Source organism: Dermacentor albipictus, chromosome 6, assembly GCF_038994185.2.
Source record: "Dermacentor albipictus isolate Rhodes 1998 colony chromosome 6, USDA_Dalb.pri_finalv2, whole genome shotgun sequence".
In the NCBI taxonomy this organism is placed as follows: domain Eukaryota; kingdom Metazoa; phylum Arthropoda; class Arachnida; order Ixodida; family Ixodidae; genus Dermacentor; species Dermacentor albipictus.
In genome coordinates this window covers 22,599,662-22,610,314 of record NC_091826.1, presented here as the reverse complement: position 1 = coordinate 22,610,314, position 10,653 = coordinate 22,599,662, and positions in this window count along the sequence as shown.

Below are 10,653 nucleotides of genomic sequence, written 5' to 3'. Positions count from 1 at the left end.
AAATGATATTTTCATGGGCTATAGGCTTACCATTTTTTCAATTTTCGGGGAAAAATTATTCTTTGCCGGATCGTTCGTTTATCGCGTTAAACGGCCTCTGCGCATCCCCTGGGACTGATATATGCGGCGAACGAGCGAAATAGAGACACTATTTTTCGTCGGAAAAATGATATTTTCATGGGCTATATAGGCTTACCATTTTTTCAATTTTCGGGGAAAAATTATTCTTTGCCGGATCGTTCATTTATCGCTTTAAACGGCCTCTGCGCATCCCCTGGGACTGATATATGCGGCGAACGTTCGAAATCGAGACACTTTATTTTTCGTCGGAAAAATGATATTTTCATGGGCTATAGGCTTACCATTTTTTCAATTTTCGGGAAAAAATTATTCTTTGCCGGATCGTTCATTTATCGCGTTAAACGGCCTCTGCGCATGCCCTGGGACTGATATATGCGGCGAACGTTCGAAATCGAGACACTTTATTTTTCGTCGGAAAAATGATATTTTCATGGGCTATAGGCTTACCATTTTTTCAATTTTCGGGGAAAAATTATTCTTTGCCGGATCGTTCAGTTATCGCGTTAAACGGCCTCTGCGCATGCCCTGGCACTGATATATGCGGCGAACGTTCGAAATCGAGACACTTTATTTTTCGTCGGAAAAATGATATTTTCATGGGCTATAGGCTTACCATTTTTTCAATTTTCGGGGAAAAATTATTCTTTGCCGGATCGTTCATTTATCGCGTTAAACGGCCTCTGCGCATCCCCTGGGACTGATATATGCGGCGAACGTTCGAAATCGAGACACTTTATTTTTCGTCGGAAAAATGATATTTTCATGGGCTATAGGCTTACCATTTTTTCAATTTTCGGGGAAAAATTATTCTTTGCCGGATCGTTCATTTATCGCTTTAAACGGCCTCTGCGCATCCCCTGGGACTGATATATGCGGCGAACGTTCGAAATCGAGACACTTTATTTTTCGTCGGAAAAATGATATTTTCATGGGCTATAGGCTTACCATTTTTTCAATTTTCGGGGAAAAATTATTCTTTGCCGGATCGTTCAGTTATCGCGTTAAACGGCCTCTGCGCATGCCCTGGGACTGATATATGCGGCGAACGTTCGAAATCGAGACACTTTATTTTTCGTCGGAAAAATGATATTTTCATGGGCTATAGGCTTACCATTTTTTCAATTTTCGGGGAAAAATTATTCTTTGCCGGATCGTTCATTTATCGCGTTAAACGGCCTCTGCGCATGCCCTGGGACTGATATATGCGGCGAACGTTCGAAATCGAGACACTATTTTTCGTCGGAAAAATGATATTTTCATGGGCTATAGGCTTACCATTTTTTCAATTTTCGGGGAAAAATTATTCTTTGCCGGATCGTTCAGTTATCGCGTTAAACGGCCTCTGCGCATGCCCTGGGACTGATATATGCGGCGAACGTTCGAAATCGAGACACTTTATTTTTCGTCGGAAAAATGATATTTTTATGGGCTATAGGCTTACCATTTTTTCAATTTTCGGGGAAAAATTATTCTTTGCCGGATCGTTCATTTATCGCGTTAAACGGCCTCTGCGCATCCCCTGGGACTGATATATGCGGCGAACGTTCGAAATCGAGACACTTTATTTTTCGTCGGAAAAATGATATTTTCATGGGCTATAGGCTTACCATTTTTTCAATTTTCGGGGAAAAATTATTCTTTGCCGGATCGTTCATTTATCGCTTTAAACGGCCTCTGCGCATCCCCTGGGACTGATATATGCGGCGAACGTTCGAAATCGAGACACTTTATTTTTCGTCGGAAAAATGATATTTTCATGGGCTATAGGCTTACCATTTTTTCAATTTTCGGGGAAAAATTATTCTTTGCCGGATCGTTCAGTTATCGCGTTAAACGGCCTCTGCGCATGCCCTGGGACTGATATATGCGGCGAACGTTCGAAATCGAGACACTTTATTTTTCGTCGGAAAAATGATATTTTCATGGGCTATAGGCTTACCATTTTTTCAATTTTCGGGGAAAAATTATTCTTTGCCTAATCGTTCAGTTATCGCGTTAAACGGCCTCTGCGCATCCCCTGGGACTGATATATGCGGCGAACGTTCGAAATAGAGACACTTTATTTTTCGTCGGAAAAATGATATTTTCATGGGCTATAGGCTTACCATTTTTTCAATTTTCGGGGAAAAATTATTCTTTGCCGGTTCGTTCATTTATCACGTTAAACGGCCTCTGCGCATGCCCTGGGACTGATATATGCGGCGAACGTTCGAAATAGAGACACTTTATTTTTCGTCGGAAAAATGATATTTTCATGGGCTATAGGCTTACCATTTTTTCAATTTTCGGGGAAAAATTATTCTTTGCCGGATCGTTCATTTATCGCGTTAAACGGCCTCTGCGCATGCCCTGGGACTGATATATGCGGCGAACGAGCGAAATAGAGACACTTTATTTTTCGTCGGAAAAATGATATTTTCATGGGCTATAGGCTTACCATTTTTTCAATTTTCGGGGAAAAATTATTCTTTGCCGGATCGTTCATTTATCGCTTTAAACGGCCTCTGCGCATCCCCTGGGACTGATCTATGCGGCGAACGAGCGAAATAGAGACACTTTATTTTTCGTCGGAAAAATGATATTTTCATATAGGCTTACCATTTTTTCAATTTTCGGGGAAAAATTATTCTTTGCCGGATCGTTCATTTATCGCGTTAAACGGCCTCTGCGCATGCCCTGGGACTGATATATGCGGCGAACGAGCGAAATAGAGACACTTTATTTTTCGTCGGAAAAATGATATTTTCATGGGCTGTAGACTTACAATTTTTTCAATTTTCGGGGAAAAATTATTCTTTGCCGGATCGTTCATTTATCGCGTTAAACGGCCTCTGCGCATGCCCTGGGACTGATATATGCGGCGAACGTTCGAAATAGAGACACTTTATTTTTCGTCGGAAAAATGATATTTTCATGGGCTATAGGCTTACCATTTTTTCAATTCTCGGGGAAAAATTATTCTTTGCCTAATCGTTCAGTTATCGCGTTAAACGGCCTCTGTGCATGCCCTGGGACTGATATATGCGGCGAACGTTCGAAATCGAGACACTTTATTTTTCGTCGGAAAAATTATATTTTCATGGGCTATAGGCTTACCATTTTTTCAATTTTCGGGGAAAAATTATTCTTTGCCGGATCGTTCATTTATCGCGTTAAACGGCCTCTGCGCATGCCCTGGGACTGATATATGCGGCGAACGTCCGAAATAGAGACACTTTATTTTTCGTCGGAAAAATGATATTTTCATGGGCTATAGGCTTACCATTTTTTCAATTTTCGGGGAAAAATTATTCTTTGCCGGATTGTTCATTTATCGCTTTAAACGGCCTCTGCGCATCCCCTGGGACTGATCTATGCGGCGAACGAGCGAAATAGAGACACTTTATTTTTCGTCGGAAAAATGATATTTTCATGGGCTATAGGCTTACCATTTTTTCAATTTTCGGGGAAAAATTATTCTTTGCCGGATCGTTCATTTATCGCTTTAAACGGCCTCTGCGCATCCCCTGGGACTGATATATGCGGCGAACGAGCGAAATAGAGACACTTTATTTTTCGTCGGAAAAATGATATTTTCATGGGCTATAGGCTTACCATTTTTTCAATTTTCGGGGAAAAATTATTCTTTGCCGGATCGTTCATTTATCGCGTTAAACGGCCTCTGCGCATCCCCTGGGACTGATCTATGCGGCGAACGAGCGAAATAGAGACACTTTATTTTTCGTCGGAAAAATGATATTTTCATGGGCTATAGGCTTACCATTTTTTCAATTTTCGGGGAAAAATTATTCTTTGCCGGATCGTTCATTTATCGCTTTAAACGGCCTCTGCGCATCCCCTGGGACTGATCTATGCGGTGAACGAGCGAAATAGAGACACTTTATTTTTCGTCGGAAAAATGATATTTTCATGGGCTATAGGCTTACCATTTTTTCAATTTTCGGGGAAAAATTATTTGCCTAATCGTTCAGTTATCGCGTTAAACGGCCTCTGCGCATCCCCTGGGACTGATCTATGCGGCGAACGAGCGAAATAGAGACACTTTATTTTTCGTCGGAAAAATGATATTTTCATGGAATATAGGCTTACCATTTTTTCAATTTTCGGGGAAAAATTATTCTTTGCCGGATCGTTCATTTATCGCTTTAAACGGCCTCTGCGCATCCCCTGGGACTGATATATGCGGCGTTCGAGCGAAATAGAGACACTTTATTTTTCGTCGGAAAAATGATATTTTCATGGGCTATAGGCTTACCATTTTTTCAATTTTCGGGCAAAAATTATTCTTTGCCTAATCGTTCAGTTATCGCGTTAAACGGCCTCTGCGCATCCCCTGGGACTGATCTATGCGGCGAACGAGCGAAATAGAGACACTTTATTTTTCGTCGGAAAAATGATATTTTCATGGGCTATAGGCTTACCATTTTTTCAATTTTCGGGGAAAAATTATTCTTTGCCTAATCGTTCAGTTATCGCGTTAAACGGCCTCTGCGCATCCCCTGGGACTGATATATGCGGCGAACGAGCGAAATAGAGACACTTTATTTTTCGTCGGAAAAATTATATTTTCATGGGCTATAGGCTTACCATTTTTTCAATTTTCGGGGAAAAATTATTCTTTGCCGGATCGTTCATTTATCGCGTTAAACGGCCTCTGCGCATGCCCTGGGACTGATATATGCGGCGAACGTTCGAAATAGAGACACTTTATTTTTCGTCGGAAAAATGATATTTTCATGGGCTATAGGCTTACCATTTTTTCAATTTTCGGGGAAAAATTATTCTTTGTCTAATCGTTCAGTTATCGCGTTAAACGGCCTCTGCCCATCCCCTGGGACTGATATATGCGGCTAACGAGCGAAATAGAGACACTTTATTTTTCGCCGGAAAAATGATATTTTCATGGGCTATAGGCTTACCATTTTTTCAATTTTCGGGGAAAAATTATTCTTTTCCGGATCGTTCATTTATCGCGTTAAACGGCCTCTGCGCATCCTTTGGGACTTATATATGCGGCGAACGAGCGAAATAGAGACACTTTATTTTTTGTCGGAAAAATGATATTTTCATGGGCTATAGGCTTACCATTTTTTCAATTTCCGGGGAAAAATTATTCTTTGCCGGATCGTTCAGTTATCGCGTTAAACGCACTCTGCGCATGCCCTGGGACTGATATATGCGGCGAACGTTCGAAATAGAGACACTATTTTTCGTCGGAAAAATGATATTTTCATGGGCTATAGGCTTACCATTTTTTCAATTTTCGGGGAAAAATTATTCTTTGCCTAATCGTTCAGTTATCGCGTTAAACGGCCTCTGCGCATCCCCTGGGACTGATATATGCGGCGAACGAGCGAAATAGAGACACTTTATTTTTCGCCGGAAAAATGATATTTTCATGGGCTATAAGCTTACCATTTTTTTCAATTTTCGGGGAAAAATTATTCTTTGCCGGATCGTTCATTTATCGCTTTAAACGGCCTCTGCGCATGCCCTGGGACTGATATATGCGGCGAACGTTCGAAATAGAGACACTTTATTTTTCGTCGGAAAAATGATATTTTCATGGGCTATAGGCTTACCATTTTTTCAATTTCCGGGGAAAAATTATTCTTTGCCTAATCGTTCAGTTATCGCGTTAAACGGCCTCTGCGCATCCCCTGGGACTGATATATGCGGCGAACGAGCAAAATAGAGACACTTTATTTTTCGCCGGAAAAATGATATTTTCATGGGCTATAGGCTTACCATTTTTTCAATTTTCGGGGAAAAATTATTCTTTGCCGGATCGTTCATTTATCGCTTTAAACGGCCTCTGCGCATGCCCTGGGACTGATATATGCGGCGAACGTTCGAAATAGAGACACTTTATTTTTCGTCGGAAAAATATTTTCATGGGCTATAGGCTTACCATTTTTTCAATTTTCGGGGAAAAATTATTCTTTGCCTAATCGTTCATTTATCGCGTTAAACGGCCTCTGCGCATACCCTGGAACTGATATATGCGGCGAACGTTCGAAATAGAGACACTTTATTTTTCGTCGGAAAAATGATATTTTCATGGGCTATAGGCTTACCATTTTTTCAATTTTCGGGGAAAAATTATTCTTTGCCGGATCGTTCATTTATCGCTTTAAACGGCCTCTGCGCATCCCCTGGGACTGATCTATGCGGCGAACGAGCGAAATAGAGACACTTTATTTTTCGTCGGAAAAATGATATTTTCATGGGCTATAGGCTTACCATTTTTTCAATTTTCGGGGAAAAATTATTCTTTGCCTAATCGTTCAGTTATCGCGTTAAACGGCCTCTGCGCATCCCCTGGGACTGATCTATGCGGCGAACGAGCGAAATAGAGACACTATTTTTCGTCGGAAAAATGATATTTTCATGGGCTATAGGCTTACCATTTTTTCAATTTTCGGGGAAAAATTATTCTTTGCCGGATCGTTCATTTATCGCTTTAAACGGCCTCTGCGCATGCCCTGGGACTGATATATGCGGCGAACGAGCGAAATAGAGACACTTTATTATTCGTCGGAAAAATGATATTTTCATGGGCTATAGGCTTACCATTTTTTTCAATTTCCGGGGAAAAATTATTCTTTGCCTAATCGTTCAGTTATAGCGTTAAACGGCCTCTGCGCATGCCCTGGGACTGATATATGCGCCGAACGTTCGAAATAGAGACACTTTATTTTTCGTCGGAAAAATGATATTTTCATGGGCTATTCATGGTAAGCCTATATTATTATATAGGCTTACCATTTTTTTCAATTTTCGGGGAAAAATTATTCTTTGCCTAATCGTTCATTTATCGCGTTAAACGGCCTCTGCGCATGCCCTGGGACTGATATATGCGGCGAACGTCCGAAATAGAGACACTTTATTTTTCGTCGGAAAAATGATATTTTCATGGGCTATAGGCTTACCATTTTTTCAATTTTCGGGGAAAAATTTTTCTTTGCCGGATTGTTCATTTATCGCTTTAAACGGCCTCTGCGCATCCCCTGGGACTGATCTATGCGGCGAACGAGCGAAATAGAGACACTTTATTTTTCGTCGGAAAAATGATATTTTCATGGGCTATAGGCTTACCATTTTTTCAATTTTCGGGGAAAAATTATTCTTTGCCTAATCGTTCAGTTATCGCGTTAAACGGCCTCTGCGCATCCCCTGGGACTGATATATGCGGCGAACGTTCGAAATAGAGACACTTTATTTTTCGTCGGAAAAATGATATTTTCATGGGCTATAGGCTTACCATTTTTTCAATTTTCGGGGAAAAATTATTCTTTGCCGGTTCGTTCATTTATCACGTTAAACGGCCTCTGCGCATGCCCTGGGACTGATATATGCGGCGAACGTTCGAAATAGAGACACTTTATTTTTCGTCGGAAAAATGATATTTTCATGGGCTATAGGCTTACCATTTTTTCAATTTTCGGGGAAAAATTATTCTTTGCCGGATCGTTCATTTATCGCGTTAAACGGCCTCTGCGCATGCCCTGGGACTGATATATGCGGCGAACGAGCGAAATAGAGACACTTTATTTTTCGTCGGAAAAATGATATTTTCATGGGCTATAGGCTTACCATTTTTTCAATTTTCGGGGAAAAATTATTCTTTGCCGGATCGTTCATTTATCGCTTTAAACGGCCTCTGCGCATCCCCTGGGACTGATCTATGCGGCGAACGAGCGAAATAGAGACACTTTATTTTTCGTCGGAAAAATGATATTTTCATATAGGCTTACCATTTTTTCAATTTTCGGGGAAAAATTATTCTTTGCCGGATCGTTCATTTATCGCGTTAAACGGCCTCTGCGCATGCCCTGGGACTGATATATGCGGCGAACGAGCGAAATAGAGACACTTTATTTTTCGTCGGAAAAATGATATTTTCATGGGCTGTAGACTTACAATTTTTTCAATTTTCGGGGAAAAATTATTCTTTGCCGGATCGTTCATTTATCGCGTTAAACGGCCTCTGCGCATGCCCTGGGACTGATATATGCGGCGAACGTTCGAAATAGAGACACTTTATTTTTCGTCGGAAAAATGATATTTTCATGGGCTATAGGCTTACCATTTTTTCAATTCTCGGGGAAAAATTATTCTTTGCCTAATCGTTCAGTTATCGCGTTAAACGGCCTCTGTGCATGCCCTGGGACTGATATATGCGGCGAACGTTCGAAATCGAGACACTTTATTTTTCGTCGGAAAAATTATATTTTCATGGGCTATAGGCTTACCATTTTTTCAATTTTCGGGGAAAAATTATTCTTTGCCGGATCGTTCATTTATCGCGTTAAACGGCCTCTGCGCATGCCCTGGGACTGATATATGCGGCGAACGTCCGAAATAGAGACACTTTATTTTTCGTCGGAAAAATGATATTTTCATGGGCTATAGGCTTACCATTTTTTCAATTTTCGGGGAAAAATTATTCTTTGCCGGATTGTTCATTTATCGCTTTAAACGGCCTCTGCGCATCCCCTGGGACTGATCTATGCGGCGAACGAGCGAAATAGAGACACTTTATTTTTCGTCGGAAAAATGATATTTTCATGGGCTATAGGCTTACCATTTTTTCAATTTTCGGGGAAAAATTATTCTTTGCCGGATCGTTCATTTATCGCTTTAAACGGCCTCTGCGCATCCCCTGGGACTGATATATGCGGCGAACGAGCGAAATAGAGACACTTTATTTTTCGTCGGAAAAATGATATTTTCATGGGCTATAGGCTTACCATTTTTTCAATTTTCGGGGAAAAATTATTCTTTGCCGGATCGTTCATTTATCGCGTTAAACGGCCTCTGCGCATCCCCTGGGACTGATCTATGCGGCGAACGAGCGAAATAGAGACACTTTATTTTTCGTCGGAAAAATGATATTTTCATGGGCTATAGGCTTACCATTTTTTCAATTTTCGGGGAAAAATTATTCTTTGCCGGATCGTTCATTTATCGCTTTAAACGGCCTCTGCGCATCCCCTGGGACTGATCTATGCGGTGAACGAGCGAAATAGAGACACTTTATTTTTCGTCGGAAAAATGATATTTTCATGGGCTATAGGCTTACCATTTTTTCAATTTTCGGGGAAAAATTATTTGCCTAATCTTTCAGTTATCGCGTTAAACGGCCTCTGCGCATCCCCTGGGACTGATCTATGCGGCGAACGAGCGAAATAGAGACACTTTATTTTTCGTCGGAAAAATGATATTTTCATGGAATATAGGCTTACCATTTTTTCAATTTTCGGGGAAAAATTATTCTTTGCCGGATCGTTCATTTATCGCTTTAAACGGCCTCTGCGCATCCCCTGGGACTGATATATGCGGCGTTCGAGCGAAATAGAGACACTTTATTTTTCGTCGGAAAAATGATATTTTCATGGGCTATAGGCTTACCATTTTTTCAATTTTCGGGCAAAAATTATTCTTTGCCTAATCGTTCAGTTATCGCGTTAAACGGCCTCTGCGCATCCCCTGGGACTGATCTATGCGGCGAACGAGCGAAATAGAGACACTTTATTTTTCGTCGGAAAAATGATATTTTCATGGGCTATAGGCTTACCATTTTTTCAATTTTCGGGGAAAAATTATTCTTTGCCTAATCGTTCAGTTATCGCGTTAAACGGCCTCTGCGCATCCCCTGGGACTGATATATGCGGCGAACGAGCGAAATAGAGACACTTTATTTTTCGTCGGAAAAATTATATTTTCATGGGCTATAGGCTTACCATTTTTTCAATTTTCGGGGAAAAATTATTCTTTGCCGGATCGTTCATTTATCGCGTTAAACGGCCTCTGCGCATGCCCTGGGACTGATATATGCGGCGAACGTTCGAAATAGAGACACTTTATTTTTCGTCGGAAAAATGATATTTTCATGGGCTATAGGCTTACCATTTTTTCAATTTTCGGGGAAAAATTATTCTTTGTCTAATCGTTCAGTTATCGCGTTAAACGGCCTCTGCCCATCCCCTGGGACTGATATATGCGGCTAACGAGCGAAATAGAGACACTTTATTTTTCGCCGGAAAAATGATATTTTCATGGGCTATAGGCTTACCATTTTTTCAATTTTCGGGGAAAAATTATTCTTTTCCGGATCGTTCATTTATCCCGTTAAACGGCCTCTGCGCATCCTTTGGGACTTATATATGCGGCGAACGAGCGAAATAGAGACACTTTATTTTTTGTCGGAAAAATGATATTTTCATGGGCTATAGGCTTACCATTTTTTCAATTTCCGGGGAAAAATTATTCTTTGCCGGATCGTTCAGTTATCGCGTTAAACGCACTCTGCGCATGCCCTGGGACTGATATATGCGGCGAACGTTCGAAATAGAGACACTATTTTTCGTCGGAAAAATGATATTTTCATGGGCTATAGGCTTACCATTTTTTCAATTTTCGGGGAAAAATTATTCTTTGCCTAATCGTTCAGTTATCGCGTTAAACGGCCTCTGCGCATCCCCTGGGACTGATATATGCGGCGAACGAGCGAAATAGAGACACTTTATTTTTCGCCGGAAAAATGATATTTTCATGGGCTATAAGCTT